Source organism: Hemiscyllium ocellatum, chromosome 4 (assembly GCF_020745735.1).
Source record: "Hemiscyllium ocellatum isolate sHemOce1 chromosome 4, sHemOce1.pat.X.cur, whole genome shotgun sequence".
Classification (NCBI taxonomy): domain Eukaryota; kingdom Metazoa; phylum Chordata; class Chondrichthyes; order Orectolobiformes; family Hemiscylliidae; genus Hemiscyllium; species Hemiscyllium ocellatum.
This window is the reverse complement of record NC_083404.1, coordinates 68,062,056-68,080,097: the sequence shown is the minus strand read 5'-3', so window position 1 is coordinate 68,080,097 and position 18,042 is coordinate 68,062,056. Positions and strand designations below refer to the sequence as shown.

The 18,042-nt window shown below is 40.5% G+C and overlaps 1 protein-coding gene across 1 annotated transcript in view; it reads right to left on the bottom strand.

The window, feature by feature from the left end:
• The window catches only part of rims2a (regulating synaptic membrane exocytosis 2a), an 839,749-nt gene that overhangs the window by 494,738 nt on the left and 326,969 nt on the right, over nucleotides 1–18,042 (bottom strand). The gene's annotated exons all lie outside the window — the stretch shown is intronic.

The following is an 18,042-nucleotide window of genomic DNA, read 5'->3' as shown; positions in this document are numbered from 1 at the left end:
GCCACAAGATCGGTGCTGGGTTCACTACTTTTCATCATTTATATAAATGATTTGGAAGTGAACATAGGAGGCATAGTTAGTAAGTTTGCAGATGACACCAACTTTGGAGGTGTAATGGATAATGAAGAAGGTTACCTCAGAGTACAATGGGATCTTGAGGAGTGGCAGATGGAGTGTAATTCAGACAAATGTGAGGTGCTGCATTTTGGAAAAACAAATCTTACCAGCACTTATGCACTGAATGGTAAGGTCCTAGGAAGTGTTGCTGAACGAAGAGACTTTGGAGTGCAGTTTCATTGTTCCTTGAAAGTAGAGTCACAGGCAGATAGAATAGTGAAGAAGGCATTTGGTACGCTTTCCATTATTGGTCAGAGTATTGAATATAGGAGTTACGAGGCCATGTTGCAGCTGTACAGAACATTGGTGAGGCCACTTTGGGAATATTGCATGCAATTCCAGTCACCTTCCTATCAGAATGATGTTGGGAAACTTGATAGGGTTCAGAAAAGATCTACAATGCTGCCAGGGTTGGAGGATTTGAGCCATAAGGAGAGGCTGAATAGGCTGGGGCTGTTTTCCCTGGAGCGTCAGAAGCTGACAGGTGACCTTAGAGGTTTATAAATTCATGAGGGGCACAGTTAAGATAAATAGACAAAGTCTTTTCCCTGGGGTGGAGGAGTCCAGAACTAGAGGGCACAGATTTAGGGCAAGAGGGTATGATATAAAAGGGATCTAAGGGGTAACTTTTTCACGTAGAGGGGTGTGTGTGTGTGTGTGTGTGTGTGTGTGAGAGAGAGAGAGAGAGAGAGATGAACTGTCAGGGGAAGTGGGTGGAGGCTCGTGCAATTACAACGTTTAAAAGGCATCTGGATGGGTATATGAATAGGAAGGGTTTAGAGGGATGTGGGCCAAGTGCTGGCAAATGGGACTAGATTAGGTTAGGATATCTGGTCAGCATAGATGTATTGGATCAAAGGGTCTGTTTCCATGCAGTACATATCTATGACTCTATGCAGACCAGTGATGAAATTGCTATTGAGTGGTTGCATGCCTCAGCAGTAGGTTCAAGTGCTGCAGGAGGCTCTCCAACACATAAGGGAACCAACTGTTAATGACAATGCAGGCAGTAAAGCAATGAGGAACCATATGCAGCACTGGAAGATGTTTAATTCCCTCTCATGACTAGCTATCTTCAAATGAGACACAATGCACTGTTCCCCCTTCACCCATCCACCAACAACCCTAAGCCTAACTAAAATGCCAGTGCCATTGAGGTAAAGTGCAGATAACAAACCCTGTTTGAACATTCTCTGATAATTGGAGGTTTCAAACTTTGAAGCTTATGATCAGTGGAAGAATCCCCAAACCAAAGAAACAACAAGGGCCTTGGTATTATAACTTCGTGCAGGAAGTAAAATTAGAAGTGCAAGATCTTATGAGTTGGATACCCATCAATTGGAAGCCTGTCAGTTAGAGGGTCATGAAAACGAAGATCTTCCATTGGACTTCTTGATTGAAATCTACAAGAGGGATGACCTAGTCAATGGTTAAGTAGCATGTCTTGGCAGATTTTGCAAAACAAAATTATTCTGTGCAAAAATATATCATGGACTTCATTAGATTTTCAGATTGCAAAGAAAACAAAAAACTGATGAAATTCAATTTACCGACCTTGGATTGACAAACTGAGATAGTGCTATTCTATCAGATGACTCAAAGTAAATATTGAGGAAACAATCATTTTGTCCAGTATCCAAGAAAAATAATGAGGCATACCACAGTCACACAGAAGAACAGAGGATTCACAGAATGCCAGATTCTGAAATAGTCCAAGTATTGGATACAAGTGTCAATATCACAGGAAGAACAAACTCAGGAAAATTAAGAATAAGAGTGACATTACAGATCTGGTTATGATAGCAGATGATGAAATTAGAACAACAGTGGGTAAATGAATGCTCATATGAAAGGTCTTCAAGGTTAGAATCATTTATCACACAGATTAAGACCGTTTAGCACTTACCACAAGAGAGCAGTCTGTTTAGTATAACTCTCCTTGTGATATTTTCTAATCAACCTACTCAGATATATCATCACACATTGCTGGAGGAGGAGGGACTTGAACCCAGGCATCCTAGTTCAGGGTAGGGACACTACTTCTGTACCACCCATGGTCATTTCCTTCCGAAATCTTTTTTTAAATTATTCATTTATGGAATAAGGATGTTACTGGCTAGACCTGTATTTCTTTAACCACATTGCTGTGGGTCTAGAGTTACATATAGGCCGGAGCAGATAAAAATGGCAGCTTCCTTCCCTACAGGATATTGGTGAACCAGATGGTTTTTCCTGATAATTGACAATGGTCATCATTAGACACTTAATTCCTGCTCCTTTTTTATTGAACTCAAATTCTGCCGTGGTGGGATTCAAACCACAGTCCCCAGAACATTCATGGGTTTCTGGATTAACAGTCAGCAATAATACCACTAAGCTGTCGCCTCTTCTAGGATTATTTCCATTTTCATCACCTTCAAGGTCTACATGTTCCAGGCCATAACCACTTCCTGTGTACAATAGGAACCTTGTCTACCTTACCTAATTCAAGTAAAATATTGCACAACTCTACCAAATTTCCTTACAATGTTCCTTGTTCCAGTTAACACAAACACAGCTTTTCTGATCTAAACTTGAAACAAGAGGAAAACCAACCTTGTAACCTTTCTGGTAAATTTCCTTTCTCTTGTTAAATACCATTTTAAGAATCCTCACACCAAACGAGTAAACAAAAATTGGTGCAATACTTTAGTTTTTACCTAAGCTTGGTGAGCGTTCAACACAAAATGTTCCTGTTTTATGCTCAATGTGCCTATTTATGAAGCCCAAGATCTCAAAATCTTTGTAACCACATTCTCAAAATTTCCTTCCACCTTTGAAGATCTATGTATAAGTATAAATCACACAACACCAGGTTATAGTCCAACAGGTTTAACTGGAAGCACACTAGGTTTCGGAGCGTCGCTCCTTCATCAGGTGATAGTGTCACTATCACCTGATGAAGGAGCGACGCTCCTAAAAGCTAGTGTGCTTCCAATTATACCTGTTGGACTATAACCTGGTGTTGTGTGACTTTTAATTTTGTACACCCAGTCCAACACCAGCATCTCCAAATTATGTATAAGTAGCCCCAGTATCCCTGTTTTTGCACAGTTTTTAGAATTAAGTACTATTAAGTCTATAATGCCTATTTTTATCCTTTTGCTAAAATGCCTCATCACATTCCACTTCTGTCTGTTAAACTCCATCTGTCACTCCTGTGTCCATTCTGCTAGCCTTTGTGCTGTTGCAGGCAAGTTGTAGCATCCTCACAGCTTGTCACTCCATTGTATTTGGTACACAGTCATAGAGATGTGCAGCATGAAAACAGATCCTTCATTCCAACTCATTAATGCCAACTAGATACCCTAAATAAATCTAGTCCTATTTGCCAGTATTTGGTTCATATCCCTCTAAACCATTCCCATTCATACACCCTTCCAGATCCCTTTTAAATGTTGTAAATGGACCAGCCTCCACCACTTCCTCTGGCAGCTCAATCCACACACGCTTCTCCATCTGTGTGAAGAAGTTGACCCTTAGTTACTTTTTAAATCTTTCCCCTCTCATCTTAAATCTATGCCTTCTAGCTTTGAACCCATTGGAAAACTTTCATATGTTACTCACATTTCAAAATCCAAGCCATTTATATACACAGTAGTGATGTAGGAGATGGTACGGGGCAGGATGACACTTGGCACATTGTCACACAAGATGGCTGCTGAGTCATAAGTTGGCCACTTGACAAGACAGCTACCAGACCACAATATAGAGAGAGACAGAAAACACAGACACAGCTGTAGGCCACGAGAATGCCAGCACAATGCACTCACAACCTAGCTGATTAGTTTAAGGTGGGTAGGGGACAGAATACACATGAGTAGTGTATACTGCCCACCAAAGTGATATCATCATTGATAGAAATGCTAACAGTTTGATATGGACTCAATACAAAGTGAAAATAGCCTGGGCTGCAGTAATCCTCCTTTTCAGGAAGCGCAATTAGCACCCATTACTACAGCAATGGACTTCCACAGATATTGGAACTGACAACGATCGCGATGAAATCGACAAAGGCTGCGCTGGAACTGACAATGACACCATCGAAACTATCAACTATTCTGCACTGTTGACAATAAACAAACCATGTTACAGAGACAATTCATCACTGTATAAAATATATAAAAGTATCTTGATATGTGCTCTGGGTTGAAAGAAAACTCACAGCTGACCACTGTGTTGTTGATGTCTTTCTCTCCCTGAAGCTCCAATATTTCCTTGCACAATAAACTCTGTCGTTGAACCTCGAATCTGACTCCAAGCTGGTGATTTTCCCCTCAACAGTAGGAAAAGGAGTGACGCTTGGGGGAACACTATTGCCTTTCATCCTCCAGTCTGAAAAGCAATCTTCAACCATGGTCAAGTAATCGCTGGATAAGTGAAGCCTGGAGTAACATGTCAGGATCATGTAAGATCCCAGACCTTGCATACACTGTGGATTTTGCCTAGGAAATGAGAGAGTACAATTCCACTGCATCTAGAACATTCTGTAAGAATCTATTTTGAGAACATTCTGTAAGAATCTATTACAGTCACAGAATTTGTAAGGTGCTGCTTCAGTGAAACTAATAGTGAGCCAGGAAACGTTTGAGGATTAAAACCCAATCTAACTCTTGTGTAACGATAAAACTGACCATCGAAGCGAACCACTCACTCATCCAAATACACTCCCAGATCTAATACATCCTGCCAAATGCCAGGCAGCCACCTATCAATTACACCCACAATTATCACCAAACTGATTCCAATCTAAAATAAAATATAGAACAGCAGATGCTGGAAACCTGAAACAAAAACAGAAATTACTAGAGACGTTCAGCAGTAATAGCAGCATCTTTGGAGAGATGATTTCAACCTCCCTCACCAGGGGACAACACCCCCACTCCACTGCCAGTCTGAATCCCCAGACCCAACACTCTCCCCGTCAAACACACTCCCGTCTCTCCCCCAGATCCAAATACTACCTCCACCTCCATCACGTGCATTCCCACACTCTCAAAGCTGCTGGACATTTAAATCAAAATATATGGCATCAACTGGCATGAAAAAGGGGGAAAGATCTGACTTCACCAAATTCACCTGCATTGTGAGGGCTCTGCCAGATTTTAAGTTCTCTTCCCACTTTTAATGATTTGAAATGCCAGCAAGAAAAGTGTGCACAATCCTAATGCAAATCAGCAGGAGTGGAGTGACAATCCTGGTGTGACTGTCACTCTTTGGGCTCATAACTCACTTTTTTTTCCCTTGATAACCAATTTCTTTTTATCAAGGTGGGCATTGGCCCTCCTATTCCATCAGTGTCAATTTTGTTTACCAACCTTTTATGTCCTATCTTGTCAAACATCTCCTTAAACTCCATATAGCCAACCTCCACTGAATTCCTTTCATTAACATTAACGCTGTCATTTACTAGATCCAAAAATAAAATTCAATTTGTTAAGCACAATCTAATTTTTAGATATATATGCTTGCCCTCCTTAATTAATTGAAACTTTTTACATGATATAAATTCCCAAAACTTACTGACTGATGTGAACAAACCTGTAGTTGCTAGGATTATCCTGACACTCTTTCTTGAATAAAGGTGACATCGCCCACTCTCCAATCCTCAGAAAGATTAAGGATAAGCCCTTCTGCTATCATCATCCCCCCTTTGTTCTGAAACGTTAAAGCCAACCTTCTTGACCAGGTACATTTCTACTCTAAACAGAATCATAGAGTTCTAGAGATGTATAGTACAGGAGCATACCCTTCAGTCCAACCCATCCATGCCAACCAGACATCCGAATTTAATCTAGTCCCATTTGCCAGCACTTGGCCGATATCCCTCTAAACCTTTCCTATTCATATACCTATCCAGATGTCTTTTAAATGTTGTAATTGCACCAGCCTCCACCACTTCCTCTGACAGTTCATTCCACACACACACCAGCCTGTGCATGAAAAAGCTGCCTCTGAGGTCCCTTTTAAATTTTTCCCCTCTCACCCTAAACCTATGCCCTCTAGCCTTGGACTCCCTCATCCCAGAGAAAAGACTTGTCCACTTACTCTATCCATGCCCCACATGAATTTATAAACCTCTATAACAGTGATACGGTGGCTCAGTGGTTAGCACTGCTGCCTCACAGTGCCAGTGACTCAGCTTTGATTCCAGCTCAGGCAACTGTCTGTGTGGAGTTTGCACATTCTCCCCTTGTCTGCATGGATTTCCTCCGGGTACTCTGATTTCCTCCCACAGTCCAAATATGTGCATATTAGGTGAACTGGCCATGCTAAATTACCCATTGTGTTCAGGAATGTGTGGATTAGGTGCATTAGTCAGGGGAAATGTAGAATAATAGGGTAGGGGAATGGGTGTGGGTGGAATACTCATTGAAGGGTCAGTGTGACTCGTTAGGCCAAATGGCATACTTCCACACTGTTGGGATTCAATTTGTTTCTGAACCCTTTCAAGTTTCACAACATCCTTCTGATAGGAGGGAGACCAGAATTGAACACAATATTCCAAAGGTGGCCTAACCAATGTCCTGCAACGTACAGCTGCAACATGACCTCCCAACTCCGGTACTCAATAAAGGAAAGCATACCAAATACATTCTTCACTATCGTATCTACCTGCAACTCCACTTTCAAGGAACTATAAACCTGTACTCCAAGGTCTCTTTGTTTAGCAACACTCCCCAGGACCTTATCATTATGCACATAAGTACCACTCTGATTTGCCATTCCAAACTCCAGCACCTCGCATTCATCTAAATTAAACTTCATCTGCCCCTCCTCAGCCCATTGGCCCATCTGATCAAGATCCCGTTGTATTCTGAGGTAACCTTCTCCACTGTCCACTATACCTCCAATTCTGGTGTCATATGCAAAAATACCAACTGTACCTCCTATGTTCACACCTAAATCATTTATATAAATGATGAAATATAGTGGAACCAGCATTGATCCTTGTTGCACACCACTGGTTACAGGCCTTCAATCTGAAAGGCAACCTTGCACCACCACCCTCTGTCTTCTAGCTTCTGGCCAGTTCTGTATCTAAATCTCGAGTTCTCCCTGTATCCCATGAGATCTAGCCTTGCTAACTAGTTTATCATGAGGAAACCCTCCTTTCCAATATCTCCATTTTTTTCACACTATCTATTACCTCCATTATCGCTGCTTCTAGCAATATGTTGTCACAGCCTTATTCAATTGTAAATGCTGATAAAAGTTACTCATTAGGTATTCCAGCCATTCCCTGTGCCTTTAACCAATTATCCTCTTTTTGTCTCTAATAGGATCTACTTCACCTCTTACCACCTCATTATTATTGCTACAATTGCAAGAGAGTTTCAGATTGACTGCATTCTATTCTCATGCTCTCCATCTTCCAATCTTTCCTCATCTCCCCAATCAAATTATGTATTTGACCAGATTCTCCCTTGAAGAAATCATCTGACATATACCATACGTTATTTTCATTTTACAAACAGAGAAAATATAAGCAGGAAAAAACTAATTGGTCCCTTGATCCTGCTCCACCATTTAATCTAATTTTAGCTGATCATCTAACTATTCCACTTTCTTCATGAACCATTTAGCCTTGAGAAATATAAGTCCTACAATCCCAATCAATTGATCAAATAGACCCTGTTTTGGTTTCCCTTCCCTTCCATCTGCATTGTAATCAGTAAATGAGTCATTACTTCCTTAAAGAGCACCCATTACTCCATCAATGTTTGTTTCTTTGTCAGAGCCACATCCCTTCTCATCATATTTAAATTACTTATCTTCCAATTTACAAAGTCTACACTAGATGTTTCTTTGCTCTTCTTTATTATTAATTTAAGACTTATGCTCACTCTTACTAAATGCACCAGACACCTGATTTTCCTGGTCCGCTGATTTCCCATCAGTAGATATAGCAATGCTTCAGTTGAACTGAGAATAAAACCAATTGAGGAAACTCTTCAAACCACATTACTAAGGGAGAGTCTGGAAGGAACTCATAGATCAGAAAATAGTTACATAGTGTAGAAGAAAGAGCTCTTGACAATGCAACAGGGAGATATGGTAGCACTAGGTCCAGGAGACATAAAAGGAAATCATTTGAATGCATTAGAAAATTAAATACTTGTTCAGGTTGCAAGTTTGCTCGCTGAGCTGGGAGATTTGTTCTCAGACGTTTCATCACAATGCTAGGTGTCATCATCAGTATGCCTCCATTGAAGCATTGGTGTACTGTCCTGCTTTCTATTTATGTACCTTGTTCTGTTGAAGTGGGTGATAACACTTCCGGTTCGTTTTCTACGAGGCTCGTAAATGAGGTCCAAATCGATACGTTTGTTAATAGAATTCTGGTTTGAATGCCAGGCCTCAAAGAATTCCCATGTGTGTCTTTATTTAGCCTGACTGGTGTCCCTCTTTGTCGGTGTATAAGGATAGCAGTGACAGTTGGTCATGTCTTTTGGCGGCTAGTTAGTGCTCATGTATCCTAGTGGCTAATTTCCTGCCAGTCTGCCTGATGTAATGCTTATTGCAGTCCTTGCAGGGTATTTTGTATATGACATTTGTTCTGCTGATTGTTGGTACAGGGTCCTTTAGAGTCATCAAGAGCAGTTTCATTATATTGATAGGTTTGTGGGCTACCATGATGCCAAGGGGCTTGAGTAGTCTGGTCATCATCACAGATATGTCTTTCATGTATATTAGTGTGGCTAGAGTCCATGGGCATGATGTGTTTTCTTGTTTAAATTTGTTGTGTAAGAATCAACAAACTGTGCTTATTGGGTACCCATTGTTCTTGAATACATTGTATAGGTGTTGTTCTTGATGCTGTAAAGAATAGATATAAACTGGCTTCCTGGTAAGTTTAAACCTAAGGACATGATTATGTTTATTGGCACAACACAGAAAAAGTAAACACAATGAAACAGCCACTTTCTCAAACACAAGATATTGCATTTTGGTAATGCAAGGAGCAAGACTTATCCAGTTAATGGTAAGGCCCTGGGTAATGTTGTCGACCAGAGAAGCCTAGAGGTTCAGGTACATAGTTCTTTCAAAGTTGTGTCATAGGTACATAGAGTTCTTAATAATGCATTTAGCATGTTTGCCTTCATTGCTCAGGCCAGTGAGTATAGGAATTGGACATCATATTCAGGTACTACAGGATGTTGGGGAGGCCATATTTGGAATACTATGTACAGTTTTCACTCTGCTATAGGAAGGATGTTATTAAATTGGAGAAGATGCAGAAAAGACTCATCAGAATGTTGTGAGAACTAAGTGTTTGACTTAAAAGGAGAGGCTGGACAGGCTGGGAGTTTTTTCCCTGGACCATAGGAGATTGAAAGGTGACCTAATAGAGATTTCAAAAATCATGACATGCATAGGTAAGTTGATTAGCAAAGATTCCCTCCCCTATGGTGGGGAGTTCAAAACTAGGTAGGTAATTTTAAAGTGAGAGGAGAAAAATTTAAAAGGGACCTGAGGAACAACCTTTTCACACAGAGTGGCTCATATGTGGAATAAACTGCCAGACAAAGTGGTAGATGCACATATAGTTAAAAGACTTCTCCTATGTGAATCAGAAAGATTTAGAGGGATGTGGGCCAAACTCATGCAAGAGGGACAAGTTTAGTTTGAGAGAAATGTGGTCTGCACGACAAGTTGGACCAAAGGGTCTGTTCATGCTACATGACTCTATGACCAGTTATAATTAGCTGACCAACACACTTAATTCCTCTTTCCATCTTCATGGGACTGACAGGTCTGTAGCTACCATCTTTTAAATCTCTTGCGCTTGGAAAATTCATTTGAATTAACTTTTCAGATATTTTGTCTGCCTGTCCAGAAACCACAAACAGAAATTACCTAACTTTCTGGCATCATTATTGATACTGTTTTCTTTTTTAAAATAACATCAAGACCACAGGCCAATTACTTTTAAGATTGTCACAGGTTAAAGTGAGTCTAATTGCTAAGGGCTTTGAAGGTACAGATGTTAGACTGGACTCGTACATGTTTGGGAAAGTAATCTTGAAAATCATTTTAGTTCATTTGGCTATAATTAACCTAATAACACTCCATCATCTTTTTCCAGTAACAAATGTTTCATTTTGAGATATTGATCCAAATTTGTTTTGAAATCCTTGGTTAAATATGAACCCAACTTTCATACAGAGAATTCCCAACTGCTGCTATTCACTGCATGAGAAAGATTTTCCGCTTTACACTTCTTTTCTCTGCTTCTTGGTCCTTCCACTAACGGCCACACTTTCTCCCCAGCTATGATTTTGAATACCTCTAACAAACCACCATAACTTTGTATTCTACAACAAGAACAGTCCAACATTCCTGAGTCCTTTCTGCACCCTCTCTAAGACATAAAACATAGAAGATAGAACGTTACAGCGCTGTACAGGCCCTTTGGCCCTCGAAGTTGTGCCGACCTGTCATACCAACCTGAAGCCCATCTAACCTACACTATTCATGTACATCCATATGCTTGCCCAATGATGAATTAAATGTACTTAAAGTTGGCAAATCTCCTACTGTTGCAGGCATTCCATACCCTTACTACTCTCCGAGTAAAGAAACTACCTCTAACATCACCCCTCAATTTAAAGCTATGCCCCCTTGTGCTCGCCGTCACCATACTTGGAAAAAGGCTCTCCCTGTCCACCCGATCTAACCCTCTGATTATCTTATATGTCTCTATTAAGTCACCTCTCAACCTTCTTCTCTACAACGAAAACAGCCTCAAGTCCCTCAGCCTTTTCTTGTAAGGCCTTCCCTCCATACCAGGCAACATCCTCTGCACCCTTTCCACAGCTTCCAAATCCTTTTATAATGTGGTGACCAGAACTGTTATACAATACTCCAAGTGCAGCTGCACCAGAGTTTTGTACAGCTGCAGCATAACCTCATGGTTCCAGAACTCAATCCCTCTATTAATAAAAGCTAAAACACTGTATGCCTTCTTAACAACCCTGTCACCCTGGGTGGCAACTTTCAAGGATCTGTGCACAAGGACACCGAGATCTTTCTGCTCATCTACACTACCAAGAATCTTACCATTAGCCCAGTACTTTGCTTTCCAGTTCTCCGACCAAAGTGAATCACCTCATACTTGTCCGTATTAAACTCCATTTGGCACCTCTCAGCCCAGCTCTGCAGCTTATCTATGTCTCTCTGTAACTTACTACATCTTTCGTCACTATCCACAACTCCACCAACCTTAGTGTCTGCAAACTTACTAACCCACCCTTCTACGCCCTTATCCAGGTCGTTAATAAAAATGACGAACAGCAGTGGACCCAACGCTGACCCATTAGTAACTGGACTCCAGGATGAACATTTCCCATCAACCACCACCCTCTGTCTTCTTTCAGCAAGCCAATTACTGATCCAAACTGCTATCTCCTCCACAATCCCATTCCTCCACATTTTGTGCAATAGCCTACTGTGGGGAGGCACGAACTACCCTTCACAAAACCATGCTGACTATCCCTAATCAAATTATTCTTTTCTTGATGATTTTCAATCCTATCTCTTATAACTTTTTTCAACACTTTACCAACAACTGAAGTAAGGCTCACTGGTCTATAATTCCCAGAATTGTCTCTACTCCCCTTCTAGAACAGGGGAACCACATTTGCTATTCTCCAGTCTTCTGGCACTATTCCCGTAGACAATGACAATTAAAAGATCAATGCCAAAGGTTCGGCAATCTCCTCCCTGACTTCCCAAAGGATCCTAGGATAAATCCCATCTGGCCCAGGGGACTTATTTATTTTCACACTCTGCAGGATTTCTAATACCTCTTCCTTGTGAACCTCAATCCCACCTAGTCTAGTAGACTGTATCTTAGCATTCTCCTCAACAACATTGTCGTTTTCTAGAGTGAATACTGTTGAAACATTCATTTAGTGCTTTCCCTATCTCGTCTGACTCCACACACAACTTCCAAATACTGTCCTTGATTGGCCCTAATCTTACTCTCATCATTCTTTTATTCATAAAATACCTACAGAAAGCCTTAAGATTTACCCTGATCCTATCCGCCAATAACTTTTCATGTATCCTCCTGGCTCTTCTGAGCTCTCTCTTTAGGCCTTTCCTGGCTACCTTGTAACCCTCAAGCGCCCTAACTGAGCCTTCACAACTCATCCTTCTTCTTCCTCTTAACCAGAGATTCCACTTCCTTCGTAAACCAAGGCTCCCATGCTCTACAGCTTCCTCTCTACCTGACAGGTACATAATTATCTAGCTCACACAGGAGCTTTTCCTTGAATAAGCTCCACATTTCTAATCTGCCCATCCCCTGCAGTTTTCTTCCCCATCCTGTGCTTCCTAAATCTTGCCTAATCGCATAGTAATTGCTGTCATATTGTTCCTAAAGGGTGATTTCCAGAAAAGGATGCAAAAACTCAAATGAAGTTTTATCAAAACTTCATTGTCTTCATGCTCTATGCACCTATTCATAAAATGCAAGATGCTGTCTGCTGCTTTTCGATCTCATGTTTCACTCTGCCTGCATTACAATTTAGTTTATATTTGGAGGATTTGAGCTGTGAAGGATTGTTGAAAATTAATTTATTTAAAATTTTGTGAAAATACCTCAAGGGATTTCTTAAATAAGTCACCGAAAATTCACTCTGGACGCTAGAGATTTGTATTTTCAAACAAGGTTTCATACAAATCACATCTGGTAATCCACCTTGGTTTTCTGTAGATCCTGATGGGCCTGTTTGGAAAGATGCATCTTTTATATAGTTCAGTTGGAGGGAAGCTTCCTAAGAACAAGACAAGTTAGAGGAAACCTTGTTATGAACAAGCTTCCAGGCCATTTCAAAAAAGCCCTGCTTATTCTTTTGAAAGGGTGATGAAAAGGACATCTGAAAATTATATTAGCTGAGTGAGTTCCCTGCCTGTAAGAGTTCAGAGACAATAGTGCATGATTAGTGGCTTGACCACACATACCAAAGGTTTAGAGCAACAGACCTTGGAGCTCGGTTGTCCTTTATCCTTTTGTCTTCAATGTTGACCCATTGACCAAAGAACCTTTTTTCAAAATTTAATCTCTCCAGGGAAATTTACTGTGTCTTTCTCTTCTGAAAAGTGAGTTTGTGTAAGCTTGTTTGTCTGTGTATTTTGAGGATATGCAGGAGGATAAACATTTATTGGTTTGTTAAGAAATTTGTTGTTTAAAACCTGATATCTGTAAAATATTTAATTAGTTATCGTTGTAACTGCAGAAAATATTTTTTTAAATTATGTTGTAATCAGTAGAGTGTCTTCCTCCAGCCTCCATCCGAACACCTGCCATGTTTGATGATTTCTTGGTCCCACTATTTCCTTTATTGTAACACTTATTTTTATAGCCTTGTCCAATACTCCTTGCAAAATGAATCATTTCACAGCGTTAGTCCATCCAAGTTCATTGTACTGTGGCCTCACTGAAAAACTATGTTATATCTAAACAAAAGATGGAATAATTACAAAATTTTATAGGTCAACTGAACGGATTATGAATTCAGGCTAAATCAGATGGGATTCTTGATGTGTTGGAGTTCGGTTGTAACACAAAACACCCAAAAGAAAGTAGAAAATGTTTTAAATGCAAAGCATGAAGAAAATTAAATCTGTTGAAATGCAGTTCCTATCCTTAACCAGCTCAAGAAACACGACGTTGGTCATTTTCAGTGGTGCTTTGTATCATTTGTAATGGATATTCTAATGCAACTGGTTCAATAGTATTTTTAACTTTGGGAGTTGCTTCTTTAATAACAGTTTTTACAAGTACTCTGGATCTTGTGGAGGCCATGAGCAACGTAATGTTACTGATCAAATATTTTAAGTAAGAGTTGGTATAATGGGCGGATGGAAGATCCTATAATCATTAAATGTTATGTAGATATTATTCGCAGACACTCTATGGAAATGTATGTGATTAAAGTTACTGATTAACTTTGCTTACTTGGAACAAATTCAAGAGAGAAAGAAAACCTCTAAAATAAAATAAAGTATGTTTACAATGCAAGCAACAGGGCATCAATGTTAAAAATAGCTGATGCGACAAGCTGCACATACTTAGATGCATAAACAATACAAATGTTCTTATGCAGCTATTTCCAATGGCCTCAAAAGATTTGAAAATTTCAATTACTAAAATAATAGGATGCAAATAGATCAGTCAGTGTCATGTGTTCATTAATTCCTGCCTTCCCCATTCTTTCCTGTCTAGCCTGCAATAAGATAAATTAGCTAATTTCAGAGTGAATTAATAGTTGTTACTGATCAGATTGCAAACTGCAACTTTACACATCAAGTGCACTTATTGGAAATTTGCTGCAAAGGTTGTTTAGGTTCTGTCATTTCAGATATTTCCTCCAGTTTTCTGAAAAGTCCAACATTTAGATGCTCTATCTTAGTGCATGTGATTAACTATCAGTTTTACAACAAGAACTGCATATGTAAGGAAATGGTCGCAGGTCGGGAGGAGCATAATCTTGGAATGCTTTGCACAGAATGACAATATTTTTGATTAACTTTGTTTAGAAATCTTGTTTTATATTTAAACATTGATTTTTACTTAAAAAAGAAGAGCTCGAATTTTCGCTGTAGTGGCACGATTAAATGAGTCATGATTAATTGCCCCAGCATTGTGTGCAGGCAGGATCTACTAGTTCAGGTTTTGACTGGCCTACCACCTAAAATGCCAAAGTAACAATGTCAAAAAGCTCACCACTATTCCTTGAAACATCAGCCCTGTCCCTATTGCCATCAGAAGCCTTTCCAATTAAACTAAACTTGCAGATCAGCATAAAGTCCCCAATGCCTGCTTAACTTCCATATCTCCAGCCAAACCTCCTCCCCCAGTATCAATTCAGAAACATAAACGTTACTATAGATCTTGACAGTTAAGTTACATTCAATACAATGGATGGATGGAAGATATAATACTCATTCAAGATTTGTAGATATTCATTGGAGGACAGCACACTCTAGGGAAATGGTGAGTGAAAAAGAAAATTGCTGATTAACTTTGCTGTCTTGGAATACATGCCAGAAAGAAAGAGTCAACAAGAGTGACACTGGAAAAACACAGCAGGTCAGGCAACTTCCGAAGAGCAGGAGAGTCGATGTTTTGGGCATTAGCCCTTCATCAGAAAGAAACAAAACTTCTAAAATAAAACATTATCGAATAGCTCATAAATTTGTCAAATATACAACCATGTTTTGATAAGTACTTGGAAAGTCTATTAGCCTCTTCAGAAGTTTGTAAATCTATCAAAGTCATTAAACACACACTTGCAAAGGCAGCTGAACAAGCAAATTCCATACGGTGCAATTCATTAGTGCTCTGAAAAGCAGATAACCGATCTGATCAGGGTAGTGTTTAAAAAATTAGCTTGAGACCTTATAGTGTATGGTTGTACTTTATCTAGTGGATAATGTATTCCAAAGTATCTGAAGATTTTCCAACTTTTATAATGTTGTTCTTTCGCAAGACAGCTTGCCAGTTGTCAGAAATAACAACCACATTACTGAACGGTCAACTGCTGTCATTCACTCCATTAAACACATTCATCTCAGAATATAAATTTCACGAAAAACTGTTACAATTCCAATTCCCCATTTATCAACAGTTCCATACCTTCCCTTTCCTTTGTTACTGACCATCAGAGTATCTGATTGAGCACAAGGCAAAGATAAATGCCAACATTGAATAAATATCCCTAATCAATTTCACACATATTGCATATAAAATTCAACTAAGTGTCCTCTGTACCTTTTACGCACCTTTGTCTGGCCTAGCTCCCACCAGTGTTACTATCTGACTGGTGGAAGCCTGCTAATTTTCTTTAGGAGATAGTGAGGATTGCAGATCCTGGAGATCAGAGTCAAAAGGTGTGGTGCTGGAACAGCACAGCCGGTCAGGCAGCATCCGAGGAGCAGGAAAGTCAATGAATCGAGCATAAGCTCTTCATCATTCCATATCTCCAGCCAAATCTCCTCCCCCAGTATCAATTCCTGATGAAGAGCTAATGCTCAAAGTGTCCACTCTCTTGCTCTTCAGATGCTGCATGACTGGCTATGTTTTTCCAGCATCACACATTTTGACAGCTGATTTTCACTGGGGACATGGCAGATGAATAACCCTTAGCAGTTCTGGCCCTAGAATACCAAATTCAGACAGCACCATCCTGTGTGGACAGGACTCTGGCCTGTTTAATTAGGAACAATGAGATTTGTGCCAAAATAGCAGTGGTGGAAGGGAGTTGTAAGCTATAGGCATAATCCAGTGACAAGATCGCTACATAAACCTTAACACTGCAATCTAGCAGGGCTAGAGTGAGGACTGCAGATGCTGGAAACCAGAGTTTAGATCAGAGTGAACGCCTCATCTTCTGCCTCAGAACACTTCAACCCCAGGGCATCAATGTGGACTTCACCAGTTTCCTCATTTCCCCTCTCCCCACCTTACCTCAGTTCCAACCTTCCAGCTCAGCACTGTCCTCATGACCTGTCCTACCTGCCAATCTCCCTTCCCGCCTATCCGCTCCACCTTCCCCTCTGACCTATCACCTCCATCCCCACCCCCATTCACCCATTGTACTCCTTGCTATCTTCTCCCCAGCAGCCTCCCACCGCCATTTATCTCTCCACCCTGGAGGCTTCCTGCCTCTATTCCTGATGAAAGGCTTTTGCCTGAAACGTTAAAAGATTTTTCTGCTCTTCGGATGCTGCCTGACCTGCTGAGCTATTCCAGCACCACTCTGATCTAAACACTGCAATCTAGCAGACTACCAGAATTTTCATTGTGCATACCAGCCAGCTTACTTTGGCATAATACCCCCATCAAAGCACTCATCTGAGGCTTCTGCAGCAGAATGTATGCAATTTCATACTCCCGTGAGTCACCATCTATGCTAATCTTGCCATCCATCTTGACAGCAATTCATTCTTGCTTTTTCTACTGTACACCACGCACTGTATCAATGTCTGAGCAAAAGCAGTGTATTGTTCTCAATAATTTTATGCTATTCCCCTTTTGTTCATTCACCACAAATCAGATTGCAGTTCTATGCTATCTGAAAAATGAAAGGCACAAGGGTGAGGTTGGGGATTGGGCAAGGGGAGACAGAATAGATGCAACATTTCCTCCAGGGCAACTGAGGATGGGGAATAAATGCTGGCCAGCCAGCGACATCCATGTCCTATGACGTATGAACAAAAAAAGCTTAGGCTATGTGTGCCTTCTAAATCAGAAGAGATTGAGAGATGAAAAAGAAGTAAGGTATCAGAAGAAGAATTAGGTAGGAGGATACTGTCAGCTACAATGATTTCACGGGTCTCAGTGATGACTGCCCCAATATTGGTAAGTACACCAGCTGCTTTTGTGTAAGGCCAAGCAATCATATCTATCCAGATGGTTAGCTCCTAATATCTCCAGTCATGTCCTAAATTATCCTTCAAAATAGAGGAAAGTGTGAAGGTGAATGCGATGTATTATGCTTGGCAATATAGTTGCCAGAGTTTAATACCTGGCAGTGTGCCTGCAAACTGCGTCAAAAGTGTAAGGTTTGCAGCAGTGCTCTGTGATTGAGGGTGTGATAAAGCTATGAATGTTAATTGATAAACATGGGAGGAGGATGCAATGAGTATTGTGTGGGGCTAGTGGTGCAGTTATTGGGATTTGGCATTTGATGCTACATTCTCTGGCATTTGCCACTCTTGCAATATCATTGAACTTTTGGCTGCTGAGCTTCTAGGCCTATGGGCTCAACTCCTGCAAAAACCAGAGAACTGTCTAACACCACTGTCCTGGTTATGTATGCTGTGATTTCCTTTTAAACGCTATCCATCCTGTGGGTCGACACATCTCTCCCC